This window comes from Capricornis sumatraensis, chromosome 16 (assembly GCF_032405125.1).
Source record: "Capricornis sumatraensis isolate serow.1 chromosome 16, serow.2, whole genome shotgun sequence".
Taxonomy (NCBI): domain Eukaryota; kingdom Metazoa; phylum Chordata; class Mammalia; order Artiodactyla; family Bovidae; genus Capricornis; species Capricornis sumatraensis.
Genome location: NC_091084.1, coordinates 66,614,054 through 66,620,053, shown reverse-complemented (window position 1 = coordinate 66,620,053; position 6,000 = coordinate 66,614,054).

The window sequence follows — 6,000 nt, the reverse complement described above, 5'->3', positions numbered from 1 at the left end:
GTGCCATTTTCATGCATGTAAATGGCACCATACCCTGCTGCCTTCCCCCGGAATTTTTCTGTTTTGATCCTTTCCCCACCCAAAATGGCTCAACTATATGTCAAAATGGTGCAACTACATGTAACTCTTGAGTTAGTCATTTGCACTGGGGTCCCAGTTTTTGTCAGAGTTCTTTATAAAGCTTTGCAGCTCATGGCATAGCAGAAATTTTGATTTAAATTGAAGTTTATAAATACACACATGAAAATCAAGAACTGATTTCCCCAAGAGATTCAAGAGTGCAATGACCACGACGGAAGGAAGCACGCCCTCTTTCAGCGAGTTCCATAAAGAATGACATAGAGCAAGAAGAATGTGGCCACGGAAAGAACCACAGACTCACCTACCCGCTTGCCCAGCTCCCGGTGGAAAGGGAGTGGAGCTGAGCCAGGAGGCACAACATCATCACTTGTTGTGTAGGTGAACAGCCGGGATTCATTAGGGCTGGAGACTTCCATGGCGGGGCCAGTTAGAGCAGGCTCTGGTGGAAGGGCCCTTTGTCTTTCCCCCAGACCTACCCTTCTCCATCTCTGGCCCTGGGTGACTTGAACTTTGTGTTTCATAGAGCTGATGAAAACCAAACATAATGACAAGCAAGCAGTGCTTACAGACGGGTCTCACCCTAGCTATTCCCTCTGGCTTGCCCTCGATGGTCTCTGCTCAAGCTGCTGATCTGAAAAAGTTACAGCTTGGAGACTGGGGAGCTGTTGTCATTCACAAGACAGCCTCCACTGTGGTTTCTTTCCGTGTATTCACATGCAATCAGCCTCCCATGGCAGTGGAAAAAGGTCCAGGTTTTTTAGAGTGCCTCATCCTTTCATGTGAAAATTAGTGGGGATTGTGACTTGTAATTAAATGGGTGGCCTGACTCCATCTACTACAGCCGATTGTTGATTTCTGAGTGCTCATTATAAGAAGATAATTTTTAATTCCAGGTATCGTTCCCTGTTCCCCAGCATGGCACTTTGCCTCTTTTACATCCAGCCTTTCTAGTGATTTATTCCTCCCAGAAGTGGGTGTAGAAAGTGAGGGCAGGAGGGGGAGAGAACCATAATAAAAATAGTGTTTTCTGAGTACTTAGTGTATTTTAAGACACTGTTCTGAGCTCTTTACTCCAACCCCATGGGGGCAGGTACCATTATTCTCCTCACTTAACAGATGAGAAAACTACAGCCATCATAGGTGAAATAACCTACTGAGATGTACACAAGTAGCTAGTGGTCCACCTGGATTCAGCACGAGGCAGTGTGAGCCAGAGCAAGTGCTCTTAAGACAAAAATAGAAAAAAAAGGGGGGGGGAGGGTCCTAAAAATATCCATCGTGCAGTTTATAGCCTAGACTCAATCACTGTACGTACCAAATCACTTTCCCCAAACCCAACAAATATTTGGTGAATTTCGATATTAATTTGTAAAGATCAGTGATTCTAAAAAACCTGGGTTTTTGCAGATCCCTATGAAATTTTGAAGAAGGCCATGACTTCCTCTTGCTCCAAAAACTGTATGAAAAATTTGCATATCATTTACAGAGGTTCAAAGGCCCTGTGAAAAGTCCTCCTGGTAGACCCCATGGAACCTGGGTCAAGAATCCTGATTTAGAACACTAAACTCTATCAATATGAAAAACAGAGTTAATGGAAAGAGAGGAAGCTAAACTTGCGTGGGAAAACTGAAATTTATGTAGGGTTGTATGACCTCAGACAAACTACCCACCTTTTTTGTATCATAGTTATCACTTCCTTCTTCCTCTCCCAGTCCAAGTTTATTGTCAAGTTCAACAAGGTAATATCTGATCGTTGCTTTCAGTTCCCCAGAGGAATGTGCCCCACTCCTTTTTGAGAATTCCTTTCCAGGTTCCCTAGTCCTAGGAAATTTGCAAACCCAAATTAGTGACAATATTCCTGTGGGCATTCCAAAAATAGATGTGAAGGCCTGTTTCCAGTCCCTTAAGCCTGGAGCAGCAAAGACTTTCAGTAGAGACTTCTTTAGAGAGTCATATGCATCACCTGGGGCCCCGCCCTTGTGGGCTAAATTGCTGTAGGGGTGAAGCTGCTGGGTAGGTTTATGTGTGTGTGTGTGTGTAGGTGAGGGGAGACAAGGGAAGAAGGAAATGGCATTGTCAGCTAATGGGAGAAACAGATTCCTAAGAGGCTGTAATATTGAGGCAGGAGGTAGAAGCTTCCCTCCCACCCTGCACTCCACCAGGGTAACGTGATTGGAGATTCATCCCTAAGCACAGAAACTCCAAGAAGAGATGAGCAGAACAAATAAGGGAGGAGGCTAAGCCCTGCCCAGTCCACGTATTTCTTGTTCTCAAAGTCCGAAGACCTCCCCGATCACACATGTGCAGGAAAGCTCCTTGGAGGTCAGAGGGGAGTGATGCTAACTAATGCCAAGCTACCCTTTTTGGTAAAATCCATCTAGGCTAAGAGATGTATGCGTGCACACACATGGGAGGATCCTGAGATATACCAAATACGGACTGTGAACCAGGCAAATCAAAATGATTGGCTACAGAAAATCCTGGAAGAAATACCCTATAGAAGTCATTCAAACTGCCACAAGGGCACGACTCAGTGACTCTCTCTCAGAGTTCCCTCGTGTGTCTATCCACACCTACTGTACGCTTTTTCCCTCTTGAACACTTTACTTATCTCACCACTTTCTATCTTTGTGGAAATTATTTTCTGCAAAGCCAAAGGCCCAGGGCCCTTGTCACTGACTGCTGATCTAGAAGCTAGGATCTGGTACTTTCACCACCCCACCCTGGTCTCAGTCTCTGGCTGGGAACCCAAGCCCTGCTCCAAACCACTGCAGGCTGAGGCCACCCAAGACCATATCCTGTGGTTACTTGGAAACCATGTCAACTCATCCGTTCTCCCATCACCAAAGGACTAGGCCTGGTTGACCAGCAAGAAAGTAAAACTCTTCTCTTCTAACCTCCTACCCAGCTGCCCTTTGGCACTTTCCCCACCCTCCCCTTTAAGGTTATTTTTGGTGCCTGTTTTAACAAATTTCACTTTAATAGAGAAACTGAGGGTGAGGAAGAAGGCCCATACCATGGGATTTCCATGGGGTCAGTCTCAGACAGATAATACAGACAGTGATTTATATTTATTGAGCATTTAGAACGAGCTCAACCCTGTGCTAAGGGTCTTATGTACATAATCTCATTAAATTCTCCAAATAGTCCACAAAGTAGCTTTGGTTATTATTTTCATTTTACAGATGAGACAGTTGAGATCCTGAGAGTTGGTGGTGAATGGAGGATTTGACCGCTAGGTTCTTGCACCCAGTCTTTTGGCTGCGGTGGGCCCCAGAAGCAGGGCTGGCTTTCAGGGATTTCCCCAAGTGGAGTCCCTGTGGCTGCGCTCCTGTGCTCCCAGGCTGTTCTGAGTCCCAGGACTCTGCCTTCCCCAAGTTCCTCCCACTGTTTTCCCTTCAACTTCCACTGCTTGCTCCTCGCTCCAAGCTGTTCTCTCTAGCCAGGCCTTGGCCTCCTCCATCCCCCATTCTGGACACTGGGAAGGCTTTTCTTCTCGGACTTTGCTTTGGGCCCCACACGTTCTGCTCCTAAACAGTCAGAGTCTTCCATTAACTATGGAATAAAATCCAAGCACCATGACTACTGCTTTCTCTTTACCTTCTCTCTCCAAACTGTACAGAGTATTTATCCTCTTGAGTTGGCTTTTGTTCTGAGATATGTGTGTGTGTGTTTGTATCAGTCAGTTCGGTTGCTCAGTCGTGTCTGACTTTTTGCGACCCCATGGACCGCAGCATGCCAGGCTTCCCTGTCCATCACCAACTCCTGGAGCTTACTCAAACTTATGTCCAACCCCGTTGGTGATGCCATCCAGCCATCTCATCCTCTGGCATCCGCTTCTCCTCCCGCCTTCAATCTTTCCCAGCATCAGGGTCTTTTCCAATGAGATTACATGTGTGTGTGTGTGTGTGTGTGTGTGTGTGTAATCTCAAAACTGTTTAAAATTCATTTTAATATTTATTTATTTTATTTATTTGGCTGCACCGGGTCTTAGTTGTGGCATGCGGGATCTCCAGTTAAGGGCATTTGAACTCTTAGTTGAAGCTAGTTCCCTGACCAGGGATCAAGCCCAGGCCCCCTGCCTTGAAAGTTTGGAGTCTTAGCCACTGGACCACCAGGGAAGTTCCTAAAATTCATTTTTTAAAAATTTATTTATTTTTAGTTGGAGGATAATTGCTTTACAGTATTGTGTTGGTTTCTGCTATACATTAGCCTGAATCACCCATAGGGATACATATGTCCCCTCCCTCTTGAACCGCCCTCCCACCTCCCACCTGGTCCCAACCCTCTAGGTTGTCACAGAGCATTGGGTTTGAGCTCCCTGCATCATATAGCAAATTCCCACCAGCTATCTATTTTACATATGGAATTGTATATGTTTCAAAGCTACTCTATTTGAGCCACCCTCTCCTTCACTGTGTTCATAAGTCTGTTTTTATATCTCCATTACTGCCCTGCAAATAGGTTCATCAGTACCATCTTTCTAGATTCGATATATGTGTGTGTGTGTGTGTGTGTGTGTCTAAAATTCATTTTAATGGTTTACATTGTCATGGATCCTTTGAAGAAAGGATAATTAAAGGATAAAAGTATCCTTTAATTAAACTTGTAAATAGTCATTTATTTCCCAGTGGCACTAGATGAACTCAGCCCTTTTTCTTAGAAAGACCTCCCCCACTCCCTCCATAGATTGAGATCCTGCCTCTCTCAGGTCCCAGCTCAAGCTTCCCCAGTTCTGGGAAGCCTCCCAGTGATCTAGGCCTGAATGATCACTCCTCCCAACCTCGGTTCTTCATCTGACCTCACAAACTGAGATCAAGCATGTCCTGAAACCCCAGCGCTTCCCTGAGTTAGACCTGTGTGTCAATCCTACTCTGACAGTTCCAGCCAAGTGACCTTGAACAAGTCATTTCACCCCTGAGTCTTGGTTTTGGCATCCATACTACGGGGACAGTGCCATCTACTGTACATGGTGACTATAATGGCTAAATAAAACACTGCATACACAGAATTTTAAGAAGCAGTGTGCCTGCTGGCTGGGATTGTAGCTTCTGGACCCAAGCTGCTTGGGTTCAAACCCTGGCTCTGCCATTTACTTGGATGAGCTATTGAATTCTCGTGCCCCAGTATCTGTCTCTGTAAGACTGAATGACAGGTGTGTTATGAGGAATAAATGAGTTGATGCATGTATGGTACTCAGATGCCTGGCACAGAGAAATTGATCAAGAATGTCAGCTGTTATCTTGTAACACATCCTTCCTCCTCACTTCAACATCTCATTTGCTATCTCTATACCTAGACTGAACGCCCTCACTACCGGAAAAATGCCTGTGTGTTCTTTTATCCCTGAGCCCAGTACCCTGCCTGGCATGTGGACAGGAGCTCTTTAAGCTGCTGAACTCACCATAATGGGCGCTGTGGGACCATGCAGAATACCCCCAGCAGCCTATAGAGGCAAAGGATAAGGTTTCCAGACTGTGAGCGCTGGGAGCAAACGCTGGGCAGGAAGGAGACTGGGGATACAGGTGGAGGGGGGAGACAGGTTGACTGCTTTTCTCCCATCTCCCGCTCACGCCCTCCCCCAAGGCCAGGCGTCTAATCTGGCGGACTCAGTGTGCGCAGTCAAGGCAGGCACTGGACCTCCCATCCGGGCTGGAGGTGGGGGTGGGGCTTCAGACCTCACCTGAGGGGGGGGGGGGGGCGGCGCGGGGGCGGGGGGGGGGCAGGAGGCGCAGCCCCGGCTCCCTCCGCCCCCCATTCCCCCCTGCCCTCACCGCCTGGGGGAGCCCAGCCGGACCTGGGCGGGCCTCCGTGCCCCGCAGCTTCCCTTCCAGCCACAGCCCGGGGCCTCCCCGCGTGGCCACACCTCCCGGGCTCCGCAAGGGTTAAGGCGGCCGCCGAGAGGAGAGGTTTGGGCTG